The 23,814-nt window shown below is 44.1% G+C and overlaps 1 protein-coding gene across 4 annotated transcripts in view; it reads left to right on the forward strand.

The window, feature by feature from the left end:
• Positions 1 to 1,381: 1,381 nt before the first annotated feature.
• PIK3R5 (phosphoinositide-3-kinase regulatory subunit 5) overlaps positions 1,382 to 23,814 on the forward strand; it is a 56,480-nt gene continuing 34,047 nt past the window's right edge. The window contains exon 1 of one of the 4 annotated variants that reach the window (XM_083487506.1): positions 1,382 to 1,679. The gene's annotated coding sequence lies outside the window, so the exon portion shown is untranslated. Of the gene's footprint in view, positions 1,680 to 1,723; positions 1,998 to 13,622; positions 13,744 to 15,695; positions 16,147 to 23,814 lie in introns of those variants that run through there. The other 3 variants (XM_083487509.1, XM_083487507.1, XM_083487508.1) reach the window with 3 other exon arrangements.

Here is a 23,814-nt window from a genome sequence, read left to right on the forward strand (position 1 = left end):
TTTCCTCCTCTAAAAACTACGTGCGTGTTATGGTCAGGTGTGTGTTATAGAGCAAAAAATACGGGTATGTTTGAATGTTGCCAGAGCAATGAGGTCCTCAGACTATTGTGTAGTAAGACAGTGGGTAGTCATCCTTCCAGGCTCAACGTATCTTAGTCACCATAAGGGCTTAAACAATCCATGTAAGAAGAGCCCTCATTGATCAAATCAAAGGCCCCTGTAGTCTAGCACTCTGTTCTCACAGCAGCAAACAAGCTGTAAGTGAGCACAACAGCACCCTCTCCTCTTCCTCATGATTACCACCTACTGGTCTTCAGAAGCATACTGTCTCCGCTGCTGGGGGCTGTACACAGCCACCCTCACTAGAAGCCATTGCCTTATTCTCCACTCCACATATTTGTCTTATTCTCTTTTATAGCTGTCCAAGGTGGTGACCACATCCATAGCACAACATCATCTTTGCATTGGAATGACATGCCTCCTCCCTCCTTCTCTGACTTGGGGGCATGACCCTTCAGTTTGAGGCAGGACACACACACACACACACACACACACACACACACACAGTGCCGGATTTACGCATAAGCCAGGGGCGCCGACTTATAAAAAATATTGGGGGAGCTCTGGTTTGCCAGAAGCGGCTTAGTCATGCTGGCCACATGACCCGGAAGCTGTACGCCGGCTCCCTCGGCCAATAAAGCGAGATGAGCGCCGCAACCCCAGAGTCGGTCACGACTGGACCTAATGGTCAGGGGTCCCTTTACCTTTATATCCCTCACAGTAAAGGAAGAGTGTTATTTTGGGTGGCAAACTCCTGTTTGTGGTCCCTTTACCTTATTCATGGACTGGTTGCATGGCAACATGTGCAAATGGCTTTAGATACGGATTAGGTCCATAAATCACCACATAGCATATATTCAACACAAAAACCAGCGACAATTTGTTGTTGACAAAGGACCGCTGGACATATAAAGGGCGCCATTACCTCCAGTAGCTTAGGGCCTCATCAAACCTATGGGCTGCAGCGCTACCGACCAAGGACCCCAGCGGACTCAGCGGGGCTGACTTCGGTGTCAAGCGCGCCTCAGACCAGTGGCGTAGCGTGGGGGGTGCAGGGGGGCCGGCCGCACCGGGCGCAACATCTGGGGGTTAGGGTTGGGGGGCGCAAATCCACGGGTTAGGGGGCGCAAATCCACGGGTTAGGGGGCGCAAATTACTTGCCTTGCCCCGGGTGCTGACAACCCACGCTACGCCACTGCCTCAGACTGTGGCGACCAGTAGCCTTCTTCAGAAGAAGGCCGGGCGCTACATCACTTCACCCTCTGACATTTTGAAACCAGCGGCGGGGAAGGAGGAAGTAAAGGGCGGGTTTACTTGGTTGGGGGAAGGCGGCGGAGACAGCGACCGAGTCGGTCAACAAACAACGCCTCGCGCCTCAGCCCCACCGGCAGCTCCGAGGGCGCCCGGCTCGCTTCCTCCGCCCGCCACCTGGCCGCCCAGGGAAGGGGCGGGGCCAGCCCGGGGCGGCCGCTTCGCGCCTCTTCTTCCCTCAGCTGAGCTCGACGCCTGCGGAGTGTTGCTCGCGGCGGGACGGCGATGGCGAGGACTTGAAGCGCCGCCGCTGCTGCTGGGCTGCCGCCGAGGATGGGCGAGACGCAGGGAGGAGGCGCCCAGAGCAGGTCGGTCGTCGTGGCAGCACTGAGCTGGGGCTTGGAGAGCTTGCGGCTACTCCAAAGTGGCGGGAGGGCGCGTCCCGGTGTCTCTCGGCTCCGTGACCAGGCTTCGTTGGGAGGGGGCCCGGCGGGGGGGGGCGCATTTGGCTGGCTCCGAGGCGGACTGAGAAGCCCGGCGGCTGTCAGTGGAGCTTCATCCTGACTGAGGTCGCCTGGGCAAGGCGTCTCCGTTTCAGAAACGCGTCCTGTTGGTTCGGGGCCACACGGATGCCGCCTCTGCCTTGGGAAGGGAGCGCAGAGGCCATCGAGTCGAGCCCCGGTTCGGTGAGGAAATCTTGCAACATCCCTGGTCCTTCTCCAGACTTCTGCTGAAGCCCCTCTTAGTGTGTGTGTGTGTGAGAGAGAGAGATTTTTTTTTTGAGGGTGGGTGGGAATATAAAATGGATAATTTCACCGGTGAGCGTTGCCTCGTACCATTTCTTGGAAATGAATAACGGGGAATGGATGGGGGGGGGCGCGGGCGATCTGTTTGCCCGCTTCGTGGTGCTTCCCTGCGAACCCAATAGAGGACTTGCTTCTCACGGGTTGGGGAGGGGGAACGGGTCAGGGTCAGGGTCAGGGTGTGAATCCTGCACCAGTTCAATCCAGTTTCTGGCTCAAGGAACGCGGACACGGATAAATCTTGCACATTTAGCCCACGGGAACAACTTTTTAATTTTTTTAAAATATACATTTCGCACCATTTTGCTGTGTTTACTGCTTTGCATCGTTTTATTCCGGTTAGGGAGGAAGGAGCTATTCAAGGCACGGAGGGCGTCCTCCCCACAACTACCGGAACTCTTTTTTCAGCCCCTCCCCTCTGGCTGAAATGTCCCCTTCTGAGATTTCTGAAGGTAGTTTGCTGCAAACTTTGCGAGCTTACCTTCCGTCAGTAAGGACTAGAAACTTGCAAGCGCGCTCTTTTTAAAAGAAAGATTCTAGAGAAACTGAATCTTGTTCCCAAAACCAGAATCCAAGTTTTCCCCTTCTGTACTCTGCAGAATTACAGCCCTGATGAGAGCCCAGCAAACTATATTCAGCACTTCCTTCAATTTCCTCTTCTAGCTCTCAGCTCCCCCCCCCTTATGTGTTGCAAAATCAACTTGAGGCATATCTTGTGGGGGGGATCCTAAATACATTGCTTCCCTAAAATGTAACCAAATGTGTATTTATTTGTCAGTAGAGGTGCAAGGAAAAATATGGAAGGTTCAGGCTACTTCATACTCTGCATTTTGTACACACTAGACTTTTAAAGCACACCCACCCACCCCTGAAGAATCCTGGGAACTGTAGTTTAAGGGTGTTGGGAATTATAGCTCTGTGAGTGGCAAACTACAATTGCCAAGATTATTTTCTGCTGGGAAGGGAAGTACTTTGAATGTGCTGTATATGTATATGTATACACAGCATCTAGAATTGTGATTGGTGCGGATGTGTACTTTCTCATCTGGGGTGAAGGACCACCTGGTTATTTCCTCTTTCCGTTATACCAGGAACTGATGTCCCACCAAATGCCACTGGGCTACAACTCAGGGGATCCCTGACCATTGGCTGTGCTGGCTGGGGCGGATTGGAATTGGAGTCCAACAGTATCTGAATAGCCATACAGGTTCTCCACACACCTGTGTTATATGCCTCAGGATGTTGGTGCAGGTGGTGACTTCCAGTGTGGACACTAACAGTGCAATCCTATGCATGTCTACTCAGGTGTGAGACTCATTGTTTGTCACTTGGGCTTACTCCAGGTGTGTGTATCTGTTGGTTCCTAACAGTGTAGTTGGGTTTACTTCCAGATAAGTGGGTTAAGGATTGCACTCTTAAGTCCCCTAACCTCACTTTGGCAATTATTTATTATTGAGGGAGTATATGATCACATTGCTTATTCCCAGGCTGATGGACATGTCTGAAAAAAATAACATGATGTGGCCTTTGAAGAATCAGATGGTATTCAGTGTTAACGCATACTTGTATCTGCATGGTAAAAAGATAATGACTTCTTTACTTTGTAGAGATGTTGATTATGTTTCTTATATTTGTCCCGCCCGCCCCCACTTTGCCATAAGGTGCTCTGTGTGTGTGTGTGTGTGTGTTTTGCAGTGTGATAATAATTATTAATATGGGAAGTGGCCTTGCCAATTTAGTCAATTTGTTGGTGTAAAAATACAGAAGCACTCTTGAATGTGTATTGCATTAGCCAGCCTGTTCCTGGGTGCTCAGAGCTTGGTTTGCTCTTGCAGCTTGCTTAAGAGGTTGTGAAATGCAGTGTTGTTTTCTGGTCACAAGTGCTTTGTCTAAATTCCACATTCATTGTCTTCCACTGTTAGCCTGCCCATTCCCCTCAGCTCCTTATCTTGTTTTATCAATCCTCCTCCACAGCTCAGTTGTTTGACTAATTTGAAATATAATCAAATGATCATTGGTGGGTTGTAAACCACATAGATACCTGACCTTAAATTCCAGGAGGGGTGCAATCCCCCCACCCCAAGACTTTGCTTCTAGTTTTTACTGCCTAACTCTTGAGGAGTTCACATTCTTATCCTGAGATATAGCTTGCTTTGCTCCTTTAAATACTGTATTTTATTGTTCATTTGAAATACCAGTCAGGGTCATGCCTTCAAACTTCTTTTCATGTAGCCATGGCAAGGATACTTTATTATTATTACTGTTATTCTAGATCATCTTGTATCCACTGATCTGTCCAGTTTTGGAATGTGACACCAACAAAGATCTATTTGCAACATTGAGGCTACAAAGCTATGCATTCTTTCTCTGGATGTAAGTCCCACTGAACACAGTAGGACTTACTTCCAAGTAAACATGGACAGGCTTTTGCTGCATATATATTAACTAGAAGTGAAATGCATTTAAGGAACAAACACTTAACAACAGTTTTAGATGCTACAGTTTGAAGGTTCCTCCTCACTGAGGCTCGCTTGGCCCAAGCATTACTTTCCCCACTCCTAGGCATTTGATGGTATGTGACGGGCTACATTTAGTGTGAATTGGTTTAATGCTGGTGATGTCTTGCAGGTATCTCTTTATTTTTGGTGTTGCATATTTTATTGTTATGGTTGTCAATTTCTTTTTGTGAGTTGACCTAGAACTAATTTTGTGTAAGGGGCCTACGAAATCAAAATCAGGTTAAATAAACGATACAGTCAAGCTTTGAATTTGGGCTTCCTTGCTTAAGGCGTTTGCCATTTCAAGCGCTTATGGACTGATGCTACTATCCTTTTTTTAAAGAAACCAATACTAGTTTCAATTACAGTGTGGCTTTATATGAAGCTTTGGTATCACAGAGGAGGCTGTGAGTTTCTGTAGTAGCTAAAAGTGGAGCTTTCATTAAGAAACGAGAACTCGGAAGGGTACGCTGCTTTCATAATGAGACAGTTTTCTACACTGCCATTATGGGGCTGAAGAACCCAGCTGCCAACTGCTACTTTGGTAGCACAATTCTCCCTCCACCCCCACTTCACCCCTTCTAGTGTCCTCTATGAAGCTTTGTTGGTAAAACCCATGTTTTGCTCCCCCCTCCATCCCCCCTCCCTGTTTAGCAAATAGAAAAATGTACAGAATACCCTTGGAAGTCAATGAATGAAATCAATTTTCTAAATGCTTTTTAGAGCCTTAATTTTGTTTGCTTTTTGCAATACATATGTTTCCCCTGTAAGTAAAGAAGAATGTGGACGGGGGGTGGGGGTGGGGGGGAGCGGGACGAACATCCACTATCTCTAAATGAAAATAGTTTTGAAGTCCAAAGAAAGGCTTAAGTCTCAAGGGAGTCAAAGCCGTACATACCCTTCTGAGAACAGTCATGGGAACAAAAGCTTCATTCATTTTAGAGTTGAGTTGGATGAACATATGAGGTGTGTTGATTTATGTCCTACTCTTGACTACCTTGAGCTCTAGTGAGTGTTGGAAAAGCTCTTACAATTTTTACCTAAATGAGCGCACAAGCTAAACGATTGCCCATATGAAGCAGAAAAAGTGGTCTTAAAGCAAGAGAATCTTAACACGAGGCTGACACTCCACACCAAGTTGTCTCCTCCTGGTTTTCAGTGCCTCATCTGCCATTTATCTTTCTCTCTCCTCCCCCAGCCATACACGAAACTGTACGTTCATGTTGGATCCCTCTTCCCTAAATGCTCCATGCTGCAGTCACTTTGTGTGTCAAGTGTCTGCAGACTTTGTGTTGCAGGGGGAATTGATCTAATTGGCTGCTCACTCTTTGGATGTTTATTTCTCCTTCCTTACCTCTTTATCACAGAATCATACAGTTGGCAGGGACCATGAGAATAATCTAGTCCAACCCCCTGCAATGCAGGAATCTTTTGTCCAAGGTGGGGCTTGAACTCACAATCCTTAGATTAAAAGTCTCATGCTCTGCAAGCTGAGCTATCTCCCATCACTCCTGAACCATCTAGTCTCTGCCCTTGAATTGAATCTGGCTGCCTGAATACAGCAGGCATCTTATTTGTGCAACTTGGGAGCAGGTCCATCACTATGGGACTTAACTGTGGGGAAACCTCGTGGGAAGGAGCCGCGAAACTCAATGGACATCGGGAATGTCCTCTACTCACCTGCTTGTCCTATATATTTAAGAACAAAAACCAATGGAGCAAAAAATTCCAGAGCACTGCTACAGATGTTTGTGTACATTGTCTCTTCTGCTCTATCACACCTTCATTTTGTAAACTGTCAATTATGACTTTCAAGTTACGGTGTTATAAATCTTTCAAAATGCCTCCCATTGTTTTTGCTTGATGTTGACTGTTCCCTTGAGGAGTTATTCCAAGACACCAGCATAGTATATCTATTTAGATTGTATCCTGGATCTGGAACTTTGTGTAAACAAAACAAGCATCCTTCCAGGTGCCACTTCCTTCTATTTCCTCCATTGTTTTTAGCCATCTGCATTCATGAAACATATTGGCTGTTTTTTAAAAAACAGTTCACATGTATTGATGCAATAGTTTGCCTTGTGTTCCTGGTGTTTGTCAATTCATAGGAGAGCAGATCTGGGATTTACACAGGCCAGGCTCCAGACCCTGGCCCAAGACATTTTCCTACCTGAGGTGAAGCAACAAACGTTCTCACATCCTAAAATCAAGGTGCATAATCTCCAAAACTGGTCAAGGAATAATATCCCACAATTGGCCCCCTCTTTCCCTGAGAGCAGAAATGAAAAAAAATACCTCTTCTGTACTATAGGTTTAAAGCAGAAGCATACCATTTTAAATAGTCATTGCTTTCACCAAAAAATCCTGGGAAGTGCAGTTTGTTAATAATAACAGCAACAACAATAATTTTATTATATATACCCCGCTTGTATGGCTGGGTTTCCCCAGCCACTCTGGGTGGTTTACAGCATATATAAAAACATAATAAAAACATTAAGGGTGCTGAAAGTTCTTAGGTAACCCCCTAATAAATGACAGTTCCCAGGAATTTGCAGGGAAACCTTGACTGATTAAAGTGGTACGATACTGCTTTAAATGTATAGTGCAGATGGGGCCAATAACAATTCACTGGGTTTATTATTATTATTATTATTATTATTATTATTTATTATTTACTTCAAATCAGTTGCCCTGCTCTGTCTAATGGTAGAGTTGTCCTTGCCAGGGTCTACAAAATGATAAAATGCAGTAGTGCACTATATAAATCACATCTTGAGGCAAGAAATATTTTTTGTCTTTTTTGTGCCACTAAACAAGGGCACATGCTCATGTCTTGCCACCTTCAAAAGAGCCAACAGTGAACAACATCCTGTAGAGGAAAATTATTTGCAAGACATCTGCTGCCTGATACTGTTGTACAGCTTTTATTCTCCTATTTTTCCCCAGTCAGTGATGAAAAGCAATCTTGTGGGGCTACTAAATTGGGGCCTCATTGCAAAGAGAAAAGGCTAGATCACCTTCTTCCTCCGGACATTATGCAGGCTGTAGAGAAAGTGGATAGGGAAAAGTTTTTCCCCCACACCTCTTCGGACTTAAAAATTTCTGTGGTGTCGTGTGCAATGGTGCCAAAATTTGGTGCTCCCCTTCCTTTTGCTTTCAATTGTTAGTCATTGTTGCAGTGCCCCCTACAGTGCTGGCTCAGCTCAGTGACCACCAGTGTGGGTGAACTGGTTGCCCTTCCCTAAACCTGACTCTGAACTCGTGTCCATCCAATGTTGGAAGGTTCAGCTACAGCTGGGTGAAAAAACTTTGCCTGAAACCCCAGATAGCTTCTGCAAACCAGCACTGAGCTAGACAGACCAGTGATCTGGCTGCTTATAATACGGCTTCCTATGACCAGGAATAGCTGTGGCCCTTCAGATATTGTTGGACTATAACTCTCCATCATCTGAGTCCAATAGCACATGGAGAGCTGGTGGTTAGCCAGCCCCATCTAGTTCTTTAGCTAATCCCCATTGCCACACTTCTCTTCTCACAGTATCTGCTAATACATGGGGGCATGAGATGCAGTCTGTGTAATAAAACACTGCAATGTTTTTGCCCATGTTTGATAATTGTGTTGCTCACACAGGGTTGAGAATGGTGAACTGGACCAGACTCATTCCTTTGCATTGGTAGAAATGTTTAAATCTTTAAGTAGCTGGACTTTCATCTTCTTTTGCAGAGCTGTGGAAATGACCTGCCAGCCAATAGGTTTGAGGTAGAATAGTGGTTAATAGTTGAGCTATATAGGTCAAACTTTAGGCTTTCTACCTAGAGGTTCATGCAAAGTTCAAGAACCAAGAGGAGTGGATGCTGATTAGAAGAGGCAAGACAACAGTTGTAAAGCCCGTGAAGGTATAATAGTAGGGTTGCTACTAACATAGAAGAATGGAGGTGAAGAAATGCAATGGAAGAGAGCAGGAGGGGAGACAACCTTGAACTTAATCCTAAGTGGTGCTCAGGACTTAAGTGATGTGCAAGTGTTCTTTGGCTGATTGGGAACAGTGACCACAGTGCTATCAAATTCAACACAGTATATGCAGGTGAGCAATTGCCAAGAAAGTTCAACACAGTCACATTTGACTTCTAAAGAGGAAACTTCCCTCAAATGAGGGGATTGATAAAAAGAAAGTTGAAAGGGAAAGTGATTTGGCTCTCCAGTTAATACATCGTTCTGATCTAAATATTTTTTTAATGTGAACTTTTCCATACAAGTGTCACATCCACACTGTACATTTAAAGCATTCTTATACCACTTTCACAGTCAGGAAAACTGTAGGAATTATTAAGGGTATATGGGTGGCACTGTGGGTAAAACCTCAGTGCCTAGGACTTGCTGATCGCATGGTCAGTGGTTCGAATCCCCGCGGCGGGGTGAGCTCCCGCCGTTCGGTCCCAGCTCCTGCCCACCTAGCAGTTCGAAAGCACCCTTAAGTGCAATTAGAAGTACCGTATTTTTCGCTCTATAGCACGCACCCGACCATAACACGCACATAGTTTTTAGAGGAGGAAAACAATAAAAAAAATTCTAAACGAAACAGCGAATGTATGATTTTTGTGGTTCATGCTGTGGCCACAGACATGTGATCTGACAGTGAGTTTGGGGTAGCCCAATGCAAAAATCCTGAGGATCCATGTGGATCCATGCTTTGTAACCACGTTTTTGCACCACTGCGGCCCCAGGCAACAGTGGGTGCGTGATTTTTTTTGGTGCAAGCTGTAGCCAAGGACATGCTATGTGATCTGATGGTGAATTTGGGGTGACCCAGTGCAAAAATCCTGAGGATCCATGTGGATCCGTGCTTTGTAACCATGTTTTAAGTGGGGAGGGAAGGAAAAGCACTCAAGGGACAAGGAACACGCGTGGGGTGGGTGGAGAAGGATGCTGTTAATAATGCAGAAGAGGGGTATAAGAGAAGAAGGCTCCTCTCCTCTCCCGCTTTGCTCCTTTAAAGCAAGCAGGCTCTCTGTCCCTCTCTCCTCCCCACTCAGCGGGTCTTCTCCTGCTTTGCTATTTCAAAGCAAGCCACGGAGGAGGGAAGGAAGGGGAACCATGGATCCTCTGCTCACAACTGCAGCAGATCCCCCCGTCATCCATAGGCATTCGCTCCATAACACGCACAGACATTTCCCCTTACTTTCTAGGAGGAAAAAAGTGAGTGTTATGGTGCAAAAAATATGGTAAATAGGTACCGCTTTATAGCGGGAAGGTAATGGCATTTCCGTGTGCTGCGCTGGTCCTGGCTCGCCAGAGCAGCTTCGTCACGCTGGCCACGTGACCCGGAAGTGTCTTTGGATGGTGCCGGCTCACGGCCTCTTGAGCGAGATGAGCGCGCAACCCTAGAGTCAGACACGACTGGCCTGTACGGGCAGGGGTACCTTTACCTTTTAAGGTCAGATTGTAAGTCTGCAAGGTCAGTATGCAAGATTCTTGCGGAAGCCTGACAGTTAAAAAGGCATAAGAGTGCTTTAAATGTATGGTGTAGCTATAACAAAGAACAATTATATGTTGTTATTTGATTATTCATATTGACAGCTAATATCCCTTAGCCGAGTATTGCTCAGGAACGCAGTACCTCAAGGACTGCCTTTTCCTGTATGAACCTACCCAGACCCTGAGATCATCTTCTGAGGCCCTCCTTCGTGTGCCGCCTCCTTGAGAGGTCCGGAGGGTGGCAACACAAGAACAGGCCTTCTCTGCAGTGGCTCCCCATTTGTGGAATGCTCTCCCCAGGGAAGTTCGCCTGGTGCCTTCATCTTTAGGCGCCAGGCAAAAACGTTCTTTTTAAACTAGGCCTTTGGTTGATCTGATGGACATCCTATACCCTTTTAAAATTTGGCTCTTTGGGGGGGCTATTGGGTTGTTGTTTTCATTCTGATTTTATATGTTGTGATCTTTTCTGTGAACTGCCCTGAGACCTCCAGGTATAGGGTGGTATATAAATTCAATTAACAACAACAACAACAGCAGCAGCAGCAGCAGCAGCAGCAGCAGCAGCAACAACAACAACTCACTCTATAAAGCTGGGAGAAGTTGTTGTAAACTACCATAATGGAAGCTCTGCTACTAGAATGCAGACTGCAATTGAGGCAAGGTGGTACTAGGAATGAGAGAATGCCAGTGTGGTTAATGAACAAATTCCACATTAGGGACCATTAGGAAATTATTTTTTTTAAGTAAAAAAACTTCTAATATCTTAAAGACTTAGTATAAATATATGGTGCACTTGGAATACTGTCTTAAGTTATGATCACTGGTGTTTGTGCATTGGGGTACACTTATTTTTTTTTTTTAGGGCGGGTATCAGTGGCTATGTAAGCTGGACGTTTTATGTGAGGCAGGAGGTGAAGGGGATTTTCGCATATATCATGCAGTTTGGGGAAAGATTTGAGAAACTTTTTCAGCATACTGAGAAATTACTTCATTCTGCCAGTGGTCTGGGGGTGGGGAAGTTCCCTGTTTTTCTTTCCTGCATCAAAACATGAAATCCTGTGACATTATGGTCATGAAGGGTTTATAAATAAAAGTCTGGAGGAAGCATGGGTTTGCAAAATAAAATATAGGGATGTTTGCTAAAGACCTCTCTAAAAGTTCATTTAGGCCAGAGATGTGAAACTTGTGCCCCCCTCATCCCTGATGATGTTATACTCCAAGTTCCATCAGCCCAGCCAGCATGACCCATTGGATAGCTGATGCTGCTTTATAGAATGAGTACTGTCCAATTTGTTTTGCTGGTAACACAAATGCAAGAAAACCATCCTGGGAGCAGTGCACTGAGGCTTTTAGCAATTGTCTGGGTGCTAGTGGCCCCCAGCAAGACAAAGAAAGTCATGCTATTGGCTTATAAACACAAGATCTTAATCTAACCACAAAGACATAGCAACCCACCACAAACAAAAATACACACTTTGCTGGCTTATAACTGCTCATGGTGATAGTACATATTTCTGCGTGCAGAAATTAAGGTTTCTCTTACTGATACCCACACATCTGCTTCCGTCATCCTTATCTATGCACACATGCTTAATTTCTTACTTTATGCTGCTTCTTCCATTAAGAGACATCTTTCCATCCCCACCACCCTTACCTGTCTGGGATGAAAGGGTTTGAAGTCAATCAGTGTTTTAATAGAACTTATTCACTGCTTTTCGCCAAAAGGCCCCAAAGTAGTTTCCCAGCATAATAAAAAGGTGCAAACTATAAAGCAAAATAACCCGACAACAACAATTAAAATTCTACTTCCTCCTTTCAGTTCTCCTGGGAAGGTCTTGATCTATACTTGGGGAGAGATGTGAGATATTGCCATTCAGTGTGGGTTGCTTCTACTCCAGGGTAGAATAGTTTTGCTTCATTCACTTACATCCACACAATGCCATTCTCCTATGATGCCATCCTACATTTTCTCTGTGGCTCCTCCCCATTTTGTCAAACCACAAAAAGTCTGACTTTCCCCACCCAGAAAAATGGAAGAGAAGCATGATCTCTGATGGTGTAGGTGCCTTCCATCTTTAGCTATAACTTTTATTATTACAGTCATACCTCGGGTTGAAGACGCTTTGAGTTGAGCGCGTTCGAGTTTCGTTCGCAGCAACCCGGAAGTAACGGAGCGCATTACTTCCGGGTTTCACCGCTTGCACATGTGCAGATGCTCAAAATGACGTCATGCGCAGAAGCGATGAAAAGCTACACGTGTGTGCAGACGTGCCATCGCTAGTTACGTTTACCTCTAGATGTGAACGGGGCTCCGGAATGGATCCCGTTCTTATCTAGAGGTACCACTGTATTATTATTATTATTAAGAGAGGCATAGCACTATAACACCATCATACTATATATAGCGCAGGGCCAGGCAGCCCATGAAATGAGGTGAGACAGTTGATCTGGCTGCCTCGTCCTCCCTCTCCCACCCATTTCCTTCGCCTCAGCCCACCTCCTCTACAGGTGTCCATGCCCTCTGCCCTCCTACAGCATTATTATAGTATGTGTCATTAGACTGTAGCATCATAGCGGTATGGTTATAGCAACCCTCAACCTCTTTCATTTACAAAAGCCAGAAAAGTGTGTTGGTGATCATTATTACAATATTTATTTACAAGAAAAACAAGCTCATAAAATGACAGCCACCACCACCAGGGTTATAGTGAGTGTTCTCTAAACTGCAAATGGCCTTGTCCACAGCAGCAAGGGTGTGCCCACTGGTATGGGAAGTATACATAGAAAAAGTTTGACACTCCTGAGAGCGTGGAGAGTCAACTGCAATTCCACTTGCAGATCACAGCAGAGGAGTGGATGTCTGGGTAGCATTAGGAGTCCCCTGTCTGGAAGCAGGCTTAGTCTGTTAATAGCAAGACATAAGAAACTATTCACATGACATCAAAGCCTTAACCTTGAGTAACCCTACCTTATGGGGAACTGTCTTCTTCATGGTAACCCTCGTGGTACTCTCTGTTATGGCTGCTTTAAAGAATGTTGGAGAAGCGAGAGACTCCTTTCATTTATGACAACAGCCTCACTTCCTTTCTCCTACACACGCTCCTAAATGTTGGGTGTCCAGATGCTTCTATTGGCAATAAACCCACCAGTGTATCCGACCGTGGAACCAACGGTAGCGTGGTTGCTCCTGGAATTAAGAACAGGCCTTTGTGATGATGATGACTAAATGTCTCCACAGGCAGGTGCAGGGAATGGGGCTGTGGCATAACAATAACTGTGCTTCATAGGTTCTATGGATTAGCTGCACTTAGGCCTCCAGCATATTTGTCGTGCTCCCCGCAGGGTCATGTGTGTGCCTGTGTGTGTATTAGCTTTACAGCCTCTACAGCTGAAAAGCATTTTTAGCAACATTGAAAAATAAGAAGCAACCTGGAAATTCCATGTTGGATGAATATATCTAAAAGCTCAATCTGTGTAATATTCTCACTCTTTCTGGTCCCCTCCCTTTGACTACTTCTGCTTCTACTCTTTCTGCAAACCAGTTTCCACTTCTGCCTTGGGGTGCAGGCCTCTGAAGTGTCTCTAGTGGCTGCTGTTAAGGATGTGGCCACACACATCTCCTGTATCCTAGAATAGTGCCAGATAATCCTCAAAGGTAGGTGATTGTGGCTTTGGAGCATCTAGGATGGGAGCTTGTGCCCCTCTAGAAACATTTCCAAGGCTGCTGAAGCTGGGGGGTGTTCATGGCATCTTATCACCACTGCGATGTGGAGGTGGGAAGAGTTGGGTCCGCATTTTCCTTATAGACGGTATGTGTTCATGCCATTTGCACAACTGCAACATTTGGCGATAGTAATATAAAAAAGGAAGGGAAATTGTGTTTTTCTGTAACAAAGCACTGAGGTTTTCCCCCTGTAATGATGGTGTGATCTCTCACAGCAATAGAATGACAGGTGTGCTTTTTGGAGGGAGAATGTCTGGATCTTCTCCAGTAACAGATTAATTGCTAAGCTCTGCTTCTTTACACTATGATATTGAAGTCAGTAAAATCTTTGCACTTCATCACCATGGTGCTGAATGTGCTCTGTGATACAGAAGTGCAGCATGTAGAATTTGGCGCATGCAGTCTTGGCTGGTTCATAAGGAGGGAGACTGGTAATGTCTGGTGTGTGTGTGTGTGTGTCTGTGTATTTTACATACACTCAGTTGTTAAAAGTTTTGAGCCAAGAGTTCAGCAGAACATTAACAGAAACAAAATGACATATTTATTTATATACCACCCTTCAGTAAAGAATTGCCTTACTTAAACAAGTTGTAGAATCTAGCTGCATTTGGTACAAAATCTGGGCTGTCCAGGTGCAAAAATGATTAAAAGCACTGTGTACAGAATCTCTCAGAGTTTGTGAGCTGCTTCTGTACGTTTGTGCTTTCCTCTATCCGACGGAAGATGAACATGTACTACACAAGAAAGAGTCATTTCCACATAGTTCATGTATGTGTCAGTTTTGCATGCCTTATGCAATTGTGGATTTCTGAGATGTCATACCTTCCAACACTTCATGGATCTAAAATGGGGAACTCTTGTAGCACTTACCCTACTTCCACCTATAGGTTGTATTAATTTATTCTGCAATAATCTGTGCAGTAGAATCAAACACTTGACAAGGTGAGAAAGGTCAGCCGACTGGTGACATGTTGGTCAAATGGTAGTCAAGTATTCTTACTGAAAACACATCTGCATTACTTTTGTGCAAGCTCTTAGCATGTGTGCTAAGAACAGATATAAGCATAAATGAAACAAATTGTAATTGGAAATACAGTAAAAGCATAGATAAGGCAATAGCTCAGAAGATTTTGTTTCAGGAATAGCCAACATGGGGTTGTAAATACCTAACCTTTACTCAGAGTAGCCCCATTGAAATTAATGGATTGAATACAACCCAGGATCCCCTCCAGATGTTATGACCAGTAGCCAGAGATGGGAATGTCTAAGGAGTTGATCACTCTGTTTGAGTCTTCTGTGTTGAGTTAATGGGTAATGGTGATTTTGTGATTGCTGGTGTGCTGCCTTTCCACCCAACAACTTTCAGATTATGACAGTAAATTATTAAACACATTTCTTCATACTTTCCTATTCCCCCAAATCCAGCTATAGGTTTTGGAACTCGTATTGGTGCTTAATCAACCAGCCTCTTTTCCATATATTGAGACTGGGCACTCATAATTCAGTTTCTTTTTAGGTTCCCTTCCCTTGAAGTGCTGCAGAATGAAAAGAAGTCAAATCTGCCACAGAACACATGATGCTTGTACAGCAGAACTTAATCTGGGACTTGGGCTGCACATAGTTATGAATGGAGAATGTTTGTTTGAAACCAATTGAGAAAGTGAACTTTGTTGTCAGCAGAGTTGGTGCACTGGAAATGAAAAGCAGAAGTGGGGAGAAAAAGAGGAACTGAATGGGCAAAATGTTAAATTATCATTTGGTTGATGCTGTTGGATTCCCCCAGCCCACCCTTCTTCCATTCCATACACAAACAAACACACTTCCCTCCTGTCTATTTGTACAGAGAATAATGCTGACTGTTCTAGGAGATGCCTGAGTCTAGCAGAAGATAGCATCCAGAAAAGATAGAACCTGGATCAGAGCTGAATCTGTAGATACACATGCTTGATGGAAAGTATTACAGGAGAAGATTCTTAGATAATGTGGACCTAGACCACTTAAGGCACTGTAATGTTAAAACCAAGTACCTTGCATTGGACATGGGGAAAGAAACATTTTAATACCTGCATATGTCTTCAAATAGGAGTTATGTGATCACACAACAAGCATCCAACAGTGGTTAGGTAATGGCGTTCAGTACTAGATGGAATTTCTGAACCATCATAAAAGGCATTCCCATGTACAGCACATTACAGTAATCTACATGGGAAATCACTAAGGCATGGATGCCAGTGTCCAGGTCTGTCTTCCAGAAGGAACCTCTTCTAGTGAGTCAACATATCATGGATTGCCACGGACTGCAAGCACTGCTTTCTGCAGAGGTTGGCTGCTCTGGTGGGTAAGATTGCCCTAATAAGTATGCATTAATCCCAAACTGGCCATTTTGACATTCCATAGACTAGTCTTAACAGTCTTGGCTTCTTAATAAATACATGGGTCCTCACCTGCCTGGTACAGTGGAGGCTGTTATTGGAAGAGGCTGGAGCCAAAGAGGGATGTGAAGTCATAGTCCAGATTGGGAAACTGCAACAGACACTTCCCAGCACAGAATTCGGTGCTTCCCCTTGAAGGTGGTTTATGTGGGAGCAATTGCTGTATTTATAAAATACAGAAGTATGGAAAGCTGGTAGGATCACTTTTGATGAAGCAACCATTTGATGAGCTTCCATGGAAGCACAATAAACAGTTTATGAGCATGAGAGAACTAATGTCCCATAACTTTGCAGCTTGTGGAAGAGTTAGTCAAATCCACAGAACTAAGAGAGTCAAAGATTTCTTCACCATTGCTGTCACCAAGGAAACCTGACTGTTGTATGGCAGTATTTCCTTCTGGGGTTTTCTCTGATTGTTGAGTACTGTTTCTCTCCCCCCCCCCCACTTCCCACTATGGACACTATAGTCACATCATAGGAAAGTGAGTCACAAAAATATACAGCTGATGCCTGTGTGTTTCCTGGTGACTGGCTAGTGTTGCCCCAAAATGGTAGCATGAGGGATGCAATTGTGACATTGCTGGTGCAAGAGATTTTTCTGTCTGAGTCAGAGTAGTAAACGTAGTCTCCCACCACCAACACATAAGGTGCATATTAGCCAATGCTGCAATAAATGTTAAGGTAAAGGTAAAGGGACCCCTGTCTTATTAGGTCCAGTCGTGGCCAATTCTGGGGTTGCGGCGCTCATCTCACTTTATTGGCTGAGGGAGCCAGCATACAGCTTCTGGGTCATGTGTTCTGGGTCATGTGGCCAGCATGACTAAGCTGGTTCTTTCTGGAGAACCATAGCAGCACACGGAAACACTGTTTACCTTCCCATCAGAGCGGTACCTATTTATCTTTGACATGCTTTGGAACTGCTAGGTTGGCAGGAGCATGGACTGAACAATGGGAGCTCACCCCGTCACGGGGATTCGAACCGCTGACCTTCTGATCGGCAAATCCTAGGCTCTGTGGTTTAACCCACAGCGCCACCCGCGTCCCATGCAATAAATGTTAATTCCTTCAAATTCATTCTAGTACCCAATGTCACTCAAGTTATTTGGATGAAAAACCTACCAGTGCTTCTTCCCTATTCTAGCAGTAAAAACACAACAATAATGAGTAACCCAACAATTTGCTGCTTTTTCATGACATCTGCCTGACAGGTGCCATCTTACTATGGCAAATTATAGGGTGGGCCCTGTTGAGCTACCATCTCTTGTTTTCTGCCAATGGGATGTGCCCAGATGATCTAGTCTCCAGTTAATTGCTTAATGGCATCTGATGTTGCCTTGAGGTGGACCTCCTTTGTGACATTTCAGATTCTTATTTGATTAACTAGAGATGCTTTTGCTCATCTGTAAGTGAACAGATAACCTTTTAAAATCTTCTGTCTACAGCTTCTCAGGTCTGTGTTTTGTGTGAGAGAGGAATTATTTACTTCCCATGCAAAAGATTCTTCCAGTCCGTGTAGACAGCACTGAGCTGAATGGGTCAATGGTCTGACTCAGACAATTCCACATGACTTCAAAATGTTTTGGACTTTTCTCTAAACTACAGGGTTTATTCCATAGTTCTCCAAATAACCTTGTGTGATAATCATCTATTGCTGCTATAGATTGCTGTCATTTTTGGTGCTGTCATCAGTTCTCTGTTCACAACCAAATGTCACCTGGGCGGTGGTTATGGCATTATTCCATTGATACAATTTTAACCTACTTTCCAGTCAACCTTTATATAAGAAATAAGCAGATAAAACCACTAAGCCACAGCAACCCTGTTCTGTTCTTTATGTTGCATTTCTGCCAGAAATTGAAGCAATTTTTTTGTGACAAAAATGGAGGGGCAGCTACCCAAAGAACTATTTAAATAAAGCATTAGGCAGAAAAGTTTCAAATCTGATGAAGTAGGTTTCTGCCCCCTTCTTATAGGTATATAAATCAATTTTCTCTTCACACGGAAGCTCTAGCAACCTATATGCACAGATGTTTCTGAGATACCTCTTCCCACTTCCATGTATCCACCCCTGCACTTACATTGTTTGTTTAACCCAATTAGCTCTTCAGTAACTTCATGGGTTGATGATTTGGCCATATTTTGCTTCTGAGGTACCCATGGCAGGATGCTCTGGTTACAACAAGTGGTTCTTGTGGGTTAAATGCAACCTCTTTAAAATTGTTTGTGCTTGTTTTCTTTTTTTAAAAAAAGTTTAATCCACATTTGTCAGCTTCACAAACAATTTCATGAAGAATTGAGGTCAGCTTCTAGTTCCTTTCAAAAACGTTCATGGCTACACAGTTTTGAAACACATTTCCAGACGCAGACCCCAACAGTAAGATCATCTCCCATCCTGGTTGTTCACAGATGAAATAAGCTATTGCAAGACACCCTTATTCAAATGACCCATAACATTTTAATCAAGTTTTTTTTAAAACAAAACAAAACAAAATGAGCCCCCTAACAACCTTGAATTCTGGATTCCAGAATCTTTCCTTTCCCTTTACACCTGAGTTTATTAATGATCAGTTAAACTGGTGTTTTAGTAGCACATTAAAAATACAAAGCCACTGGCAAACATTAATTCCTTCAGTTCTGTGAAAGAGGTCAATACTGTTACCTGTTGGTTTCAGGCATGACACACAGAATGATAAGTAGAGGGTGTGTGGCTAAGTTAGATTTATGTCCAGACATAATTCAACACATTTTTTGGTGATGTATTTTGTCTTTTTCACCTTTTTTGGCAATACATAAATAACCATGCTATCTGGCTCTGGTGCCATCAAATCAAAGAGTTAACATTCCATGTTAGAACTCAGTTTTTGAAGGAGCACATGGATATAGGAGGCAAACTTTCCTTTGTAGCCAAGGGGTTACACCTAAGAATGAGACTCCCTGTTGACTAGCAGTGCCCATTCCTTAATTCTTGCAATTCTTTCCTTGGGATAAGTTGCACTCATTTTTTCCTCTTGCATAAGGACTGCTCTGTTTTTGCTTTGTGGCAATATGTGCAATGCATTGGATATGTCTTCCCCGATCCAGCTCAAGGAGGACGGGGGGGGGGGGGAGTGCACACAACTCCTCCCAGTATGCCAGCCCTTCCTTTTCCATCCCCATATGCACAAACGAATCTGCCTTGAGTCAGAGCACTGGTCCATCTTGCACATTATTGTCTTCTACACTGATGGGTAGCAGCTCTCCAGGGCTTCAGATGGGAGATATCTGCCACCTACCTGAAGATGCCAGGGCATGCAAAGCAGATGCTCGTAACACTGAGCTACACATGGGAACAGAACATAGAAATGCTGACATCTGTGCATACAGTTCAACACACACAGCTGCAAATCATGTGGTTGAGTTCCTCCTTTCACATAGCAAATGGTCCATATGACTTTTCACCCAAGTTTGTTGGCTGAAAGATAGTTAGGTGGCATTCACACAATCCATATGGAGGAGGCAGGGCTAACACACACAGTGCATGTGGAGCAGCTGCGCATGCTTTCTCCCTTCCATGCTCTGGGCTGGACAGGGGAGATGTATCATCTGATTTGGGCTTGTGTTAATTTAGAGGACCTACACATATATGTATTTTGGCATTTGTAATGATATTGCCAGGATAGTGGTTATCTGTCCATCTGTGAAAGAGTAAATCCACTTGCATGTTAGTAAACAAACTTCCAACAGGCCCTTTTGATTGCTTTGTTTTGGTCCCTGTGTGTTTAAAGGAGCATATTTAAGACTCTGAGTGCACAGGAACAACAACAGAGCAATTGGGGCTCTGTGGATACTCTGTCTCTGATCTTAAGGTCTCTGGGCAGCTTGAGATGTGGAATAATGCAAGAGGTTGCAAAGCTGGAATTCATCCATACGTTAGACTTTCTCAAAGCTTGAGCAAAGTTAATTGATGGTGCTTGCACTGCAAATAATGTACTGGATGTGGACTGGATTTTCTCAGGGGATCCTCGGCAAGGTGCCTACTGGCCTGCCTGCATATGTGTGCATGCATTTGTGCAGGTGTGTGTGCTCACACACGGTAACTTTACCAGATGATGATGGTCTTTCACCCTTCCATTGGGGTGGTGAACCAGCCATGCTCAACCTGGTTCTGGTGACAGAGGCTGCAGCTGCCTGCAGACTGTATTTCCCCCAAGTGTCTCTGAGCCTTGCAATTCAACTCCCAGAACAAAAAAGACTGCAGTGATCTACTTCATAATTCACTTTCTATAATCTTTTCCTGTCTTTTATGCCCACACTGATAAGTAGGTCATTATTGTTACTGCAAATGGAGCGAGCTATATTTTTTTCTGTCTTGTATAAGATTTGTTTAGTTTTCAACCATTTCCTCTTTCTTCTTCAAGTGAGAGAAAAGGAAACATGAGGATAAAACTGATCGTGAGTGCAGAAGTATGTGTCTCACAGTGCACTGCATTTCTAAGAAATTCTTGTAAGCCTCATCCTTCCTATATTGGCCACAACTATGTTTGCACCACCCCGGGTGGTTTCAGATGTGCTTATAGCGTGTGCTGGTGAAGTAAATACTGTTCAAAGGTTTTATGTTTTTCAAAATCTTGATAGCATGGTGCCTGAGTGCTGGAAGAAAGACCTGCTCCCTGCTGAAAGGCCCATTTCCACCTGGCCTAGGGTTCGGGGCTCACTACTCACCCTGAACAGCTAAAAGAGGCCACTGGGACATTGTTGGAACAACTCTTGGGTTGGGGCAACTGGCTAAAATGTTTAAAAATGTTTTAAATGGTTCTAATTTTGGTTCCTCTGTTTCATTTTTCTTGGGTTGGTGTTGGTTAAACGTTTAGTTGGGGAAACCCAGCCAGATGGGTGGGATATAAATTAAAAATAACAACAACAACAACAACAACAACAACTATTATTATTATTATTATTATTTATTATATTATTATTATTATTTTATTATATTATAACAAGGTGACAAATGTGAATGAGGCTGTACAGAAAGAATGAGGAATTTTCAGTGCAGGTTTGGGGAGAGACAGCAACCTTGTAGGATAGGTCTTTAGATTAAGGTTTTGAATAGTCTTGCTGAAAATCTCTTAGATCAGCTGCCTGGTGGCCTCTGGGTGGTTTGGACCTGAGCTTCCATCAGCCCCAGCCAGCCCAGTCAAGCTGGCCATGGCTAATGGGAGTTGTAGTCCAGACCATCTGGAGGGCACCAGCTTGGAGAAGGCTGCTTTAGATATTCCCTCCCAGTTAATTCCTTCTAGTGGGCTTCAAGCCAATTAAATTGCCTTGGTCAAGCATCCTGATCCAGTAAATTAAATTGGCTTGGTCAAGCATCCTGATCCATGGAGAGTTGGGAGGCAAGGGTTGAATGCCTGCATGGGAAAGCAAGAAGGAGGTTCTTTCCGTGAAGAGAACAATGCAACCTGAACTTGGAAGTGTCTTCCTTGAAGACTATTGACATTGCCTATTCTGCCAAAGCCAACAGAGGACGATCCATGAGGCACAGCTGTATTTGCTCAACATTGTGCATATGCTGCAAAGTCTGAATGGTGGGGTCTGGCACCCATCCCCACCCTTCGCTTATTTGCTTGTTTGAATCCTATAAGGGCCATCTAGTCTGACCCCCTGCAATGCAGGAATCAAAGCTAAAATACTTCATGATTCAGGAAAAAAGCTCCCAGAGCAGCTTAACATATATCAGTAGCATCATACTCCTTACTCTCTCAGACTTACAATCTAAAAGGTGAAGCACAAAAGGAAATGGCATTGGAAGGGAGGAGGAAAAGTGGGGCCCTGTCCCACCGAGCATACTTGTTATTGTGCTAGTTGGAAGGTGGCATCGCAGGTGCAGGCACATGAATGAAACAAATTGTGTCACTGGAAATATATCTCGTAGCTGTTCTTCTTTGCCAGAGCTGCTACAGTGTCCACTAATGTTCATTCTAGCTTTCGAAAAGTCTCCTTTCAGGTTGGATTCTGGAACAGATTTGCATATGGTATTTGCAATATGTGTATGCTCTGTTCAGATCAATGAGTTTGTGCAACAGCATTGAGAAGGTGGTGTTTCCACTATTGCCAGTTCTTTCCTGATTTTATTTAACACTATTTGGATGCTGCTTAATCATGAAAACCTCTCGGCAGTCCCTGAAGCCAAACGATACACATTTTGTACGTTGTGTCCTTGTTCCTAATAAATGCAGGCCAGTGAGAGGTGAAGGGATCTCACCAGCGTGCTTATATTCTCATTACCGTGTGTCTTTGGAGCCACATTAAATCCTAGTAATAAACCATTGATGTGAATGGAGTCTATGCCAGAGATGAACGCGTTTCTTTGTATTTAAGAACAGAAGAGTGATTGCACTGAAAGCCTGCCTCTCAGGGCAATAAACAAAGCCTTGTTTGTATCGAGATATTCGGTTTAATTGGTTTGCTTTGAGGCAAAAAAACAAAGCAAAACCCCGGCTCTCCTTAATGTGTCTGCAGTAGCAATAACCTAGTAGAGACTGAAGACGGACTGCCAACAGGTAAGGGGAAGAAGGGGGGGGGGTGAGTGTGTGTTGTGGTCAAAAGCCTAACATCTTAGTTCCACATTTGTCAGTTTCTTTGGAACTACCATCTTCAGTTCAGTAGCTTGTTAGAGAGAATCTAGAGAGAATGTTTTTCTCAAAAGGCTATACAGTTCAGGGTTCCTCTTTTGGCCTCCTATGGTTTTTCAATCTTGACTGATGGCCATTTGGTGGTGGGTGGGAATAAAAGGCAATTGTAGCACTGCTCTGTCTAGTTTGAGCAGGCAAAAGCATATCGAGATGTTTCAAGGATCCTGTCCCTTTTTATTTTAAAGTCTCCTGCTTGCAGGATGGGGCCTATCCATTCCCTCAACCCCCATGGACCATGCTGTGGATTAGCCATGAACAGTCTCTTATTTGCACCTTGACTAGTCTTTCTCGGTTGGCCCAGTGCCTTGCTTTTGTCCTGGGCTAGGGAAAGGGGGGCAAAACAGCTTTCTGCGCATTTCCCTCACTTCACTTTTAAAGCAAAAGAGCTCAAAATTAGTCCAGGAATTATGAACCAAAAGATTTGTGTTCTGGATGCTTCTTTAAAAGTTGATTAATACATGCATGTGCAAAAGTTGTTCATGTAGTCTCATGCATTTGGGTTATAATTTAAAATAGCTTCTCAGCACGCACACACACACACACACACACACACACACCCCAAATATAGTGTTATATTAATAATACTTTCCTGAGTAGGTGCTATTCTAGCCCTTGTCAACAATTGTGACTTTTGTTGTGTTTTCTCTAGGCACAATCCAGTGTTAGGGCCCCTCCAAATTGCTGTTCATTTTGTTTTTTCAACATGTCATTGATACAATAATACTGCATTAGTTAAGTATTTATGTTGGACCACCCACCTATCAGTCTACTTTATTAGTTGGTCTGAGATGGTTGCCCAGTGTTTCTGCATGATGGCCATTGGGAGGGGCACTCTTGCACTGTAGTGCATTCAAAGCAACACACACCTGAAACATTTGTGGTACGACAAGTTTCAAGAT

This window comes from Podarcis liolepis, assembly GCF_965112155.1.
Source record: "Podarcis liolepis genome assembly, chromosome: 2".
NCBI lineage: Eukaryota > Metazoa > Chordata > Lepidosauria > Squamata > Lacertidae > Podarcis > Podarcis liolepis.